Source organism: Bos grunniens, chromosome 9 (genome assembly GCF_055505025.1).
Source record: "Bos grunniens cultivar Pamir isolate PY7600 chromosome 9, Bosgru_T2T1.0, whole genome shotgun sequence".
Lineage (NCBI taxonomy): Eukaryota > Metazoa > Chordata > Mammalia > Artiodactyla > Bovidae > Bos > Bos grunniens.
Genome location: NC_141173.1, coordinates 78,417,372 through 78,430,708, shown reverse-complemented (window position 1 = coordinate 78,430,708; position 13,337 = coordinate 78,417,372). Strand labels below are relative to the sequence as shown.

General features: G+C 38.1%; 1 long non-coding RNA gene across 2 annotated transcripts in view; it reads right to left on the bottom strand.

Moving 5' to 3' along the window:
• Positions 1-8,089: 8,089 nt before the first annotated feature.
• The window catches only part of LOC147366227 (uncharacterized), a 514,655-nt gene continuing 509,407 nt past the window's right edge, over positions 8,090-13,337 (bottom strand). For both annotated transcript variants that reach the window (XR_015133275.1, XR_015133277.1), the window contains one exon: positions 8,090-8,959. This is a non-coding gene — a long non-coding RNA (uncharacterized LOC147366227). The remainder of the gene's footprint in view (positions 8,960-13,337) is intronic.

Sequence of the window (13,337 nt, the reverse complement as noted above, 5' to 3'; positions counted from 1 at the left end):
GTACCCCAATGTTCATCGCAGCACTGTTTATAATAGCCAGGACATGGAAGCAACCTAGATGTCCATCAGCAGATGAATGGATAAGAAAGCTGTGGTACATATACACAATGGAGTATTACTCAGCCATTAAAAAGAATACATTTGAATCAGTTCTAATGAGATGGATGAAACTGGAGCCTGTATACAGAGTGAAGTAAGCCAGAAGGAAAAACATAAATACAGTATACTAACGCATATATATGGAATTTAGAAAGATGGTAACAATAACCTGGTGTACAAGACAGCAAAAGAGACACTGATGTATAGAACAGTCTTATGGACTCTGTGGGAGAGGGAGAGGGTGGGAAGATTTGGGAGAGTGACATTGAAACATGTAGAATATCATGTAAGAAACGAGTTGCCAGTCCAGGTTCGATGCGCGATACTGGATGCTTGGGGCTGGTGCACTGGGACGACCCAGAGGGATGGTGTGGGGAGGGAGGAGGGAGGAGGGTTCAGGATGGGGAACACATGTATGCCTGTGGCGGATTCATTTTGATATTTAGCAAAACTAATACAATTATGTAAAGTTTAAAAATAAAAAAAAAAAAAAAAAGAAGCAAAGCCATCACATCACACGAAGACTGTGCAGCAGCAAGCACCAGGAAAAGAATGTAGATCCCAGGCAGGTCCCATGTTTACACGGATTTGGTATTTGATAGAGGTGGCACTACTAATTTAGTCAGGGAATAGGTGCACACATATGCATAAGCATTGTATATTTTTAATCATATACATATAAGTAATAATAAATATGGATCGGAAAGACATATTAGGTTGAATCATGAAAGTGCTGATATTAGACTCTTCAGATTTACATACATAAGTTTCACAAATTTCAACCTAATACACTGAATGACTAATGGTTACCTATGAAAGAAGGAGAAAAGTTGCAGATAAATGGTTTAAAGAATATAGTAAAACAAAAGAAGGGTCTTTTCTGAGGTGTGAGAAGCTAAGAACTGGGAAGAATAGCTCAATTCTATGCACCAGTAGGTGTTGAAGGAGGTAGATTTGTCAACAGACCCAAAACAGAATCTGAAGTTGTTATGTTAAGAAAATCTGCAAAAAAATGTACAAGAAAGAAGACAGATGAGATAAGAAATGATAAAGCTGTCTTTGGAGAGAAAAAATATTTGAAAAATAGAGCTGTGAGAAATGGTAAGATTAGCTGAATATGGTTTCAGAGAATTACAGAAAAAAATAAATCATTAGACTTGGAGGACAAAACGAAAGTAAAGCAAAAGAATCTTTAATGACACTTCAGGGTACTTCCTAACCAGAAGTAAAAGACAGACAGCTGAAATGTCCTGAACGAGCTCAGGGTAACCTTGAAAACAAAGCGGATATCCAACAATTTTTTCCACCTCCCACCACCGCCACAATCACACTCCACATTCTGTCCAACACATACTAGGGTCACGAAATGTGCTCAATGAAATTTCGTGAGGTGGGATGGTGATGGTAAATGATTTCACTTTTCCCCTTAAGAGGGATTTTCCTTTGGATTGCACAATTTCTTAAACTCCAGATTTAGAAAAAGATACAAGCTTCACAGCATTTTCTAGATAAGGGTGATTACTCTTGCCCTCTTCAACAGACACTTCTGACAGTGAGAATTAAGCCTGTAAATCATACATATTAGACTTGACCATGACATGATACATCTTCTACTTATAATTTAGGTGATCTTATATAATGTGCTGGACAGTAATGTTATCATTATTTACAGAACCTTGAATGCAACAGTAATCATCGATCTAAATGTCTGTGCATTATTTTTAATGGAGAAGCACAGTGATCTATTCCAGGTTAATGCACAGAGTGGGATGAAGGGATTAAATGGGGAGATAGAAATATAGATTTCTCTGCAGCTAAAACAGTAATATTCTGAATGCTCTTCTACTGCCCACCCCTCACTTGACCACTCTCTTTCTACTTTGGTGATCAATGAAGCAACCTTTCTCAAATATCCACAGGTAATCCTTTACAATTTTCATGAATGAAGTAAAAGGTGTGGTAAATTACTGAGGACATTAATTATACAAACAACATAAAATGCTTGCACATCACACTCAATAATCTCTCAAATAAAGATTAAATTGTTGTGCTTGCACTCACTCATACTGAAACTCAGGTTCCTTTACAGATTTAATGGGCTTTAACATTTAATTTGCTTAAATTATTACTTTGTTGATATAAATAGATTGTTTATTTACTCTAGTCTAGCAATAACTGAAAGAGGAAGCCGCTAAAGGCAAAATACTCAATTACGTTCTATACCAGGAATCTATGAATCATAACATAATCATCGAGGCCAGTGTCTTCCATCAATCTCAGACTTACTATCCATTTGTAGCAAGAGACCAAAATGAAAAGCTAGGTAGCCCTCCAGTTCCTTCTGACTCATTTTAGTGTGCAACCTGGGTTATCTTGTTTGAACTCCAAGAGTAATCTGAGCTCCCCAATTTGTAACATATGTTCAAAACCATGTTAGAAAGTGCAAATACTCTATAGAGACCTGTTGAATAAATCAAATGACTCACCACTTTTTAAGTTATTTACACAATTTTTGTTCTCCTTAACCACATAGACTCTTACTCACCATATCTTTAAGATGAACAATGATGCTCCCCAATATTATGAATTCTCTGGATATCTGCTACAAACATATTAACTAAGATACAAATGAATTTGTGTTTTCTTATTATGTGGGAATTTTCCTGTGCCATTTGTCCTTAAATATGCACAGATAAAATTTTCTGTGTATACAAAAAATAATCAGGTTTTAGATCTACATCTTCACAAATTACAAAATGTATTCTACTTTCAGAGCCAGAGGAAAAAGGTGAGCAACAGGAATCCAATACCTAGAAAAAAATTAAATATACTTCTTAAAGTCTTTCAATTTAGCCTTCATAAAACAATGAAACTTAGGACTGGATTTTTGGAATTGTATTACATAAATCCCATATATATTTTCAAAATATATATATAAATTCAGGCTCTGCTAATTACTAGTTATATGATCTTTGGCACTGTACTTAATCTCGCTGAACCTTGGTTTCCTGGCCTATAAAATAGAGATAATAACAATTACTTTATGGGGTCATAGTGAAGTTAGAAGCAAAGAATGGATGTAGAAGTAACTCGTTCAGTTTAAGGTCCTATACAAATGAAATTAGTGTTTGTATGTACCACCTACTACTGGTCCAAGACTAATCTGTAAGTGTGAAGAGAATATAAGAGGAGTATAAATATGGTCTCCTCCCATGACAAACTTAATACCCACTTGGAATCAGGAAATAATCAGAAAATGAGATGAGGCTATATAAAACTAGGTTCTGTGGTCCAGGCTACGTGTGCAATAACAATTCTAAGAAAGAAGAGCTTTAAATGGGCTGGAAATTATGACCATTTTCTTTCCGAATGGAACAGGCTAAGCTTTGCCTGAACAAAGAAGCAAAGATATCTAACAGCTGCTTACCACTCTGTGTTGCCTAAAATATCAGAGGAGTATGAGGTTTGGGCAGCTCTCAGGGCTGAGTCATCTTCCTCCTAACTTGGTATTTATTCAGGACGCAGCTCTAACGCCGATGACAACAGCATTCCTGACCTCTGAGCTGCTCAAAACGCTGAGACAGTTCTGAAGGTGAAACGGACACCTCATCCAGATTCCTGTGTGGTTATGCTTCGGCTGCCTCCTTGTTTTGCCACAATGTTTGCTCTAAATGAGAGAGGTCTTGACAGCTGAAGAAGAAGAACTGAGGCCAAATGAGAAATAGCCTAGATTTTCTTCTCATGACGATGCTCAAGGCTCACAGCTGAAGCAGTTAGAGAAGCGGCTGGAGTGTGAGCCTGTAACGTGTATCTTTATAGCTTGAATACCATGAAGTTCAACCAGTTCAGCGCACTTGCCCAGGTTCTATAAGGACCTGTTTTGAACAAACTTTTGTAAATGTTGAACATGCAAATCTTAGTAAGGGAGATAAAAGACAAAAATATATTTTTTGTGACAATCTCACATACACTTTGTTCCCATCTAATCCAGTGGAAACTGTGCTCAGTACCCCAGTAGTGTCCAATTCTGCAAAACCATGGGCTGTAGCCTGGCAAGCTGTCCATGGAATTTTCCAGGCAGGAGTACTGGAATGGGCTGTCATTTCCTACTCCAGGGGATCTTTCTAACCCAGAGATCGAACCCACATTTCTTATGTCTCTTGCACTGGCAGGCAGATTCTTTACCATTGTGCCACCTGGGAAGCCAAGGCCTCGATGGGTTCCGTAATTTGCCCAAAGTCACTCAATTTATGAAACACAGAGAAAGAATTCAGACTCAGAAAATTCTGGCTCCAAAATCTATGCTTTTTACATTCAAATTGTCAGAGGGAGAAAAAGAATAAATACACAGAAGTATTTTTATTAAGGAGGAGGGCTCAGGGAGTGGAATTTGTCTACTGTTCTAGATGATAGCAGTATTTTCACAAGAGAGAAATCACGGAGGAGCAGGCTACAAACCATCACAAAGAAAAAGAAAAGCAAGCAGGTAAATTGGTAAAATCACTGCAGATGGTGACTGCAGTCATGAAATTTAAAGACGCTTACTGCCTGGAAGAAAACTTATGACCAACCTAGATAGCATATTGAAAAGCAGAGACTTTACTTTGCCAACAAAGGTCCATCTAGTCAAGGCTGTGGTTTTTCCAGTGGTCATGTATGGATGTGAGAGTTGGACTGTGAAGAAAGCTGAGCGCCAAAGAATTGATGCTTTTGAACTGGGATGTTGGAGAAGACTCCTGAGAGTCCCTTGGACTGCAAGGAGATCCAACCAGTCCATTCTAAAGGAGATCAGCCCTGGGTGTTCTTTGGAAGGAATGATGCTAAAGCTGAAACTCTAGTACTTTGGCCACTTCATGCAAAGAGTTGACTCATTGGAAAAGACTCTGATGCTGGCAGGGATTGGGAGCAGGAGAAGGGGATGACAGAGGATGAGATGGCTGGATGGCATCACCGAGTCGATGGACATGAGTTTGAGTGAACTCCGGGAGTTGGTGATGGACAGGGAGGCCTGGCATGCTGCGATTCATGGGGTCGCAAAGAGTTGGACAAGACTGAGCAACTGAACTGAAGAAAAATGAAAGTGAAAGTCGCTCAGTCATGTCCAACTCTTTGTGACTCCGTGAACTGTAGCCTGACAGGCTCCTCTGTCTATGGAATTCTCCAGGTCAGAATACTGGAGTTGGGTAACTGTTGCCTCCTCCAAGGGCTCTTCCCAACCTAGGGATTGAACCCAGTTCTCCCACATTGCAGGTGGATTCTCTACTGTCTGAGCCACTAGGGAAGCCCAACAATACTGGAGAAGGGATGGGCGCCCCACTCCAGTATTGGATATATCTCCAGTATATCCAATACTGGAGAAGGGAGTGGGCAGCCCATCCCTTCTCCAGGGTATCTTCCCAACCCAGGAATCAAACCAGGGTCTCTTGCTTTGCAGGCAGATTCTTTACCAGCTGAGCTGCCAGGTTATCTGAGGAGGCTTTACATGGTGGAAGAATGAAGAGAAGCACAAAGCAAGAGAGGGAAAGTTACATTCAATTAAACGCAGAGCTCCAAAAAGTCTCTAGAAGAGACAAGAAGGCCTTCTTCAATGAACGATGCTTAATAATAGAAGAAAACAACAAAAGGGGAAAGACTGGAGATCTTTTCAGGAGAATTGCAAACATCAAGGGAGCACTCCACCCAAAGATGGATACAGTAAAGGATAAAAATGGTAGAGACCTAGTAGATGCTGAAGAGATCAAGAAAAGATGGAAAGAATACACAGAAGAACTATACTAAAAAGATCTTAATGAGTGGATTACCATGATGGTGTGGTTAGTCTCCCAGAGCCAGACATTGTGGAGTATGAAGTCAAGTGGGCCTTAAGAAGGATTGCTGTTAATAGAGCTAATGGATGCAATGAAATTCCAGCAGAACTATTCAAATCCCTAAAGGATGATGCCATCAAGGTTTTGCATTCATTATGTCAGCAAATCTGGAAGAACCAGCAGTGGCCATAGGACTGGAAAAGGTCAATCCTCATCCCAATTCCCAAAGAGTAGTACCAAAGAACGTGCTAACCATTGGACAATTGCACTCATCTCTCATGACAGTAAGGTCATGCTTAAAATCTTGCATGCTAGGCTTCAACGTTATGCAAACCAAGAACTTCCAGATGTCCAAGCTGGGTTTATATAAGGAATAGGAACAAGAAACTAGAGATCATATTGCCAACATACACTGGATTATAAAGAAAGCAAGGGAAGTTCAGAAAAACATTTATCTCTGTTTCATTGACTACACTAAAGCCTTTGATTGTGTGGATCATGACAAACTGTGGAAAGCTCTTAGAGACATAGGAAAGCCAGACCATCTTATCTATCTCCTGAGAAATCCGTATGCGGGTCAAGAAGCAACAGTTAGAACCCTATATGGAACAACTGATTGGTTCAAGATTAAGAAAGGAGTATGAAAGGGCTGTTTGCTTAACCTATACACTGAGCACATCATGAGAAATGCTAGGCTAGATGAGTTACAAGCTGGAATCAAAATAGGCAGAAGCATCAAAAATCTCAGATATGCAGATGATACCCCTCTAATAGCAGAAAGCAAAGAAGAACTAAAGAGCCTCTTGATGAGGGTGAAGGAGGAGAGTGAAAGAGCTGGCTTAAGAGTAAATATTAAAAAAAACTAATCATGGCATCTGGTCCCATTACCACATGGCAAATGGAAGGGGAAAAGGTGAAAGTAGTGACAGATTTCCTCTTCTTAGGCTCCAAAACCACCGCGGATGGTGACTGCAGCCATGAATTTAGAAGACAGTTGCTTCTTGGCAGGCAAGTGATACAAACCTAGACAGTGTGTGGAAAAGCAGAGACATTACTCTTCCAAAAAAAGGTCTGTATAGTCAAGACTATGGTCTTCCCAGTGGTCATCTACGGTTGTGAGAGCTGGATGATAAAGAAGGCAGGACGCCAAAGAATTGATGCCTTCCAACTGTAGTGCTGGAGAAGACTCCTGAAAGTCCCTTGGACTGCAAGGAGATCAAGCCAGTTAATCTCAAGGGAGATCAACCCTGACTATCCACTGGAAGGACTGATGCTGAAGCTGGAAGCTCCAGTATTTTGGTCATCTAATGTGAACAGATGACTCATTGGTAAAGTCCTGGATGCTGGGATAGATTGAGGGCAGAAGGAGAAGAGGACATCAGAGGGCAAGATGGCTGGATGGCATCACTAATGCAATGAACATGAACTTGGGCAAACTCCAGGAGATGGTGAGGGCCAGGGAGGCCTGGCATGCTGCAGTCCATGGGGTCGCAAAGAGTCGGACATGACTGGGAACTGAACAACAACAACAAAAAGGCTAAAAATAGGCTGAGGCCATATGATGGAGAACTTTGTTAGCATCATCACTTTGCACTCAATTATGTCAATTATGGGGAATTACCAGTGGCTGACCATATAAGCCAGTGTTAGTAGTAGTCCCAGGTGTAAGCAATAAGTGTGTACCATGTATACATAGAATCTTAATGCAATAATAAAACCAAGTCATTCTGATATTAATCATCACCTCTTGGCTACAACTCTAAACAATGAAGTGATAAAGTATTCTTCAAAAAACAATAAGAACTTTTTTAAACACACTGCCATTGATGTTGAGTTTTAATATTACATTATAAGGCTTGAACTATCATATTTTTATTATTTATCCTTTACCAAACATCATGGTCTTCATAGAAGTTAAGTCAGCCAACTCCCAGTTATACCCTTGACCCCCCAAATACCCATACTTGGCTGTACACATCCAAGAGTGAGCTGAGAATCCTTGAGCTTGCCTTGGGCAAACATAGCTGTGATGCAAGTCAGAGAATCAAAACCTGAGTTATTTCATTCTGTCATTCCATTGGATCACTGGAATTTTCTATTTTTGCTGAAATGCAAATATAATATAGTTTCATTTTAAAAATGCAATTTTCTGTTCATATATAAAATATCCTATGAACTTGAGCTATTTTTTAAAATTGCATTTATTTGTTGTTTTTCAAAAAGATTTAAAAACTTATGTTGATTACCAATTACTACATGAAAATAATTTCATCACATGGTGTGAAAGAGGAGGAGGTAGGGAATGGATGTTACAAAAATGATTCAGTAAAGGTATCAAAAACGCTAGGAATGTCACTGAGAGTCACTTAACTGTTTTGATGGAAGGAGTCACAAGAGAATGGTCAAGGTGAATCATAAAAGATGTCATCATTATATTTCTATGTAGTTGTATGTATGTCTAATTGCCAGTGTGTTTTAAATAAGAGAATGGGAAAAAACAAAGTATATTTTTCCAAAGCAATAAAAAGTATTAAGTTTTGAAGAGTATTCTGGCATGGATTCTTGATAGGTTACTGTCTTTTCAAGGCAGCATGTCACTCCTACCCCCAGCAGGTCTCTCAATGAAAGCAGACAGTTCTCAAAGCAGACACTCCTACCACCAGCAGAGAATGCGGCATTGCAAGGAGCCGAGAGGAAACAATGCAGTATGGAGGGTTTTGTCATCCAATATCTTGGGACATATCAGCTGAGTTTTTTGTTAAGGAAGTAGAGTTGTTATAACTTGCACTGTTGTTCACAGTGTACCATGAACTTTCCTATGGAAGGATGGCGCATCCTCATCTTATGCAAGACTAACTGGCCTGGCTCAATGCTCACTTAATAGCCAGTGAAATGTCAGTAGCCGCAGACCTGAGGTGTCTTCTAGGCAGAAGTTTCGACTTAGTGTGGAGCATGTTATGTTCTCTTCCCTAGTCTCTGTAATTATGAAAGGCTGGAGACGCTATTCACCTGGGCTCCTCAGTGACTATAACGAGCAGAAATCCTTTGTCAACCTAAGATGGAAATATAACAAGATTTTAAGATGGGTTTTAAGATTTTAAGATGAATATATAACAAGAAATAAACATTGGAGTTTTAAGCCATAAAGATTTTCTGGTTATTTCCATAATTTAGGCAGACATTCTCAAATCTATTCCCAAATTTAGCCAGATCAGAAATTTTATTCATGGAACTTATTACATAGATATCAGTAGTCCTATAACTGAACAACTGATGTGAAGAATCATTCATATTGAAAATGACTATAAACATACTTCATGAAACTCACCCTGGTTCCCACTTACACAGATGTAGTCATGAATTAAGGACATTTCACCAATGTAACATCTTCAAAAGAAGTCTCTGCCTGGACTTTGTGTCAAGAATCGTTATAGTTCTGAGCAAAATGAACTACTTCCATCTCTTAAACACTGTGTATTACATACCTGATGGAGTTAATCATAATCAGGTTGGATACCAGGAAGCTTAGAGCCAACTTTTTGGCATATAAAGCTATTTTTTCTAAGACTTACTTTTGACTCTATCTTACATATCTAGTCTTGTATTACTTTCTATTTTTCACAATTTAAAAAAATGGTATTGAAGTATAGTTGATTTATGTTGTATTAATTTGTATTAATTAATAATATGTTGTATTAATTTCTGTTATACTATCAAAGTGATTCAGTTACATGCACGCACACACACACACACACACATACATGTATTCTTTTCCATTATGTTTCATCACAGGATATTGAATATAGTACCTGTGCTACACAGTAGGACTTACTGTTTATCCATCCGATATATACTAGTTTGCATCTGCTAATCCTAAATTCCCAATTTTTCCTTCCCCCACCACCTACCTTGGAAACCACAAGTCTGTTCTCTCTACCTGTGAGTCTGTTTCTTTTGTAGATATATTCATTTCTGTCATATTTTAGATTCTACATATAAGTGATATCATATTGTATTTGTCTTTCTGATTTACTTTGCTTAGTATGACAAGCCCTAGGCCCACCCATGTTGCTGCAAACTTCATTATTTTATTCTTTTCTATGGCAGAGTAATATTCCATTGTACATGTGCACCACATCTTCTTTATCCATTTGTCTGTCGATGGACATTTAGGTTGTTTTCATGTCTAGGCTATTATAAATAGTGCTGCTATGAACATAGGGATGCATGTATCTTCTCAAATTATAGTTTTGTCTGCCTATGTGCCCAGGAGTGGAACTGCTAAATCATATGGCCAATCAGTTTTAGTTTTTTGAGGAACCTCCATTCTGTTTTCCATTGTGGCTGCACCACCTTACATTCTCATCAACCATGTAAGAAGGTTCCCCTTCCTCCACACGCTCTCCAACATTTATTATTTGTAGACTTTTTAATAATAGCCATTCTGACCAGTGTGAGGTGTACTTCATCATATGTTTTCAGAGTAATTTTTAATGGGTGTATTTTATTTAATTTTCTTAACCATTTGAAGTCCTTTAAAGAACAAAGTGGAAGGACATATATATTAATTAATTAATTAAATTATAGAGCAGTATCATTATCATCTTACCAATTCTTTCTAAATATGTAAATGTCATGTATCTATGCCAGGTCCCCAAAATTGTTCCTAATAAATATCAAAATTTTAGTCCCACTAAATAAATAATTAACTTATTAGAAGAGATTCTCTTGAACCTGAATCCTAAAGAGTTTACAGCCAAGTCAAATTGAAAAGGTTCTTCCATGAGGATAACAGACTGTATTTGCTTTAGTGTTTTTTCTTTACAGAAAGACTTTGGGGTTCAATATGGACAGTGTAATTCTTTTAATGGATAAATATAGTACCTTTACTTAATTGAGCTCTTGTTCTTAGTAAAATATTAGGCATTATTAAAGACATAAAAGAATGGAAGACATATTCCTAGACTTCTGGAAGTTTTCATAGTTTGGCTGGGGTGTTCCATTCAATGATTAAAGCAACAAACACAACTCAGAAGAGACAAAACCACTCCGGGCCAGCTAAGAATCCAGGGACTCAGAACAAAAGGATGGTAATATAAGAGGAAAATTAATTGGAGAAGGCTTTCTGGAGGAGAAAAAAATTGGACCAGGTCTATTCATCACTATTCCTTCAAAGCTCCCCTTATCACACTTTCCTTCCCCTCCTACTTTACACATTAAAAAAAAAAAAAAAACTAGCAATTAAAATATCTGGCCCAGGGAGAAGCCTTGGCCCCTGTAGAAGAAGCTATCAAAACTTGGGCCTCAGGACCCCTAAGGCTTCATTCTGGTTTAGGTACAGATCTGGCATTTGTTGACAGACCCTTTCCCAGCACCAAGTATGTTGGGGTCACTGGGAAAGAGGAAACTTATGAATAAATTTGAAAGGGGGTCTAAAAATTTAGATGAATGCCAAAGGAGTCCTTTGTGAATAAAATTAAGCGGTCATTGCCATAGAGGACAAAACTTTTAACTGGCTCTGCTCCACACCAACCCCCAAGGCTTCCTCCAGGAGGCAGAAGCATGGGTCTGTGTTAAATGGCTTAATTTTCTTAATCAACTATTTCATTGTGAGTTTTTAATTTCATTCCCATGCCTATTTTTTTTTTTTCATTTTACCATAATACAGCTCTAAGTACCGTAGCAAACATTTGACAGTTTGCTCAGCAGGTGCTGGGCTCTGCAGAGCTTACACAGCTCTACCTTTTATTAATTGGGTTTCAGAATGTGTTCTTGTGTGAACAGAAGCTAAGATGGGACTATTGTACCTGTCAACATGAAGCTGGGCGAAATAAAATATTTGGAATGTGTTTTAAAATAACTCATTGTGAGCTTGATCAGTTCAGAATTTAAAAGCAGAAATACTCTTTAATGTTGAAATAAATAATCATGCAATTCAAGCAGCAATAAAATTAAAGAAACGATGGAGTTTGTTCAAGGTTCTTCAGCATTTGCTAACAGTGAGAACATTTTCTTTGTGCCCAATAGGTTATGCATTGACAAGATGTGGAAAAAGCATTTTAATGGAAACTCTAGAGGCCCAGGGAGGTAGTAAATATTACACATCGAAAGCCAACAACTAAGGCTTTCCAAATACCTGTAACTTTTCCAACTTAATTTTTGTCTCCATTGGGTGGATTTTTTTTTCCTTACCAAGAAAAACTCTCAAACTGAAATTTCAAATTTCCATCAAAAAGAAGCTCCACCTAGCATTTGCCACTCTGATGAATGTGTCTCTCTTTTGGTGAAGTAGAAGTATCTCTGTGATGTTTTTTTCCCTTTTTCATGGAGGTGTTTCGATTTCAGTGAACTTTAGTGACATACATTCTCAAACTACCACTTAGAGCAAAAGATCAAGGGAGGTAAAGAAAGAAGGGCAAAAATTGCCAAAAACCTCAGGGATGTGTCAGGCCCTCTCTTGTCATTATCACCGTCACTGCAACCACTAACTTTGCTCAACTTTGAAATAGTGAATGTTATCTGTGTCCTCTCAAGGGACTATCTAGGCAGTTCGCCTCAAAGAATTGTGTCCTGAAGTTTAAACTTGGGGAAAATAAAGAGGAAGCAATGAAAATCACAAGTGAAAATGTAAGGAAGTAAAAGATTATATTTGCATGTTTGTTTCTGATTAAAGAAATTTTTTTATCATTTTTAAAGTCTTAAAGATTTGTGATAATAGACAAAGAAAGAAGGAAAGAAAGAAAGAAAAACTCCTGAATTTCTCCTTCCAGAGATGGTCATCATTTGGTCTATTTTCCCCACAGTTGCACAGTTGCCAAGTTTTGTCCGACTCTTCATGACCCTATGGACTGCAGCATGCTAGGCTTCCCTGAACTTCACCATCTCCCAGAGTTTGCCCAACTTCATATCCATTGAATCGGTGATCCCATCCAGCCATCTCATCCTTGGCAATTTTCCCTACTAGATTATTTTACATACACTTTTACACACACACATACACAAATACTTTTTTAAAATAGTCATGTCTAACTGTGTTTCAGCTTGCGTTTGTATACTTGTCAATATACCAAAGACACTATTCTCATTTGATGTATGAAACTGCCATGTTCTTTTAATGCCTGTTCAGTTGCACTGAATGGATGGAAAATGATTTTTTAACCAGTTCTTACTGGCAAACGTTTACAGTGTTTCTGGTTTACTAATACTACAATCACTTGGGTCAATATTTCTGGAGGGTAGGTTTCTAAAAACAGAACTAAATTCAGGTTAAAATTTTTTCTACATATTTCCAAGTTACCCCAAAAAATGTTGCAGTAATTTACATTCCTATCAACAATGGATGAGAAAACAGGTCACTGCACATATTTTTAAGCTTTGTTAAGCTGAAAGATAAACTGTATCATTGTTGTTTAAATTTTTAGCTACATTGAG